We start from the raw sequence: 207 nt of genomic DNA, 5'->3' as shown, positions 1-207 counted from the left end.
CTGAGCGGCATGCTCTCTATCGCCTTCTCCATGAACTCTTTCGAATTGACCATTATCCTCTGGAAGGAGATGAGGGCGTTGTCTGTCACCACGGTGCGCCGCTTCGAAGCCAGGTGGTTTTCGGAGTGAGTGGACCGCCGCTACCGAGGTCAGGGATGAGGTAGACAGATAAGCGACGGATTAAAAGACAAATATTGATAAATGGTT

At 51.2% G+C, this 207-nt stretch overlaps 1 protein-coding gene across 1 annotated transcript in view; it reads right to left on the bottom strand.

Moving 5' to 3' along the window:
- LOC119582390 (adenylate cyclase type 2-like) overlaps positions 1-207 on the bottom strand; it is a gene marked incomplete in the record, with an annotated part of 138,831 nt that overhangs the window by 15,084 nt on the left and 123,540 nt on the right.

This window comes from Penaeus monodon, chromosome 15 (assembly GCF_015228065.2).
Source record: "Penaeus monodon isolate SGIC_2016 chromosome 15, NSTDA_Pmon_1, whole genome shotgun sequence".
NCBI classification, from domain to species: domain Eukaryota; kingdom Metazoa; phylum Arthropoda; class Malacostraca; order Decapoda; family Penaeidae; genus Penaeus; species Penaeus monodon.
This window is presented reverse-complemented; position numbering and strand designations above follow the sequence as displayed.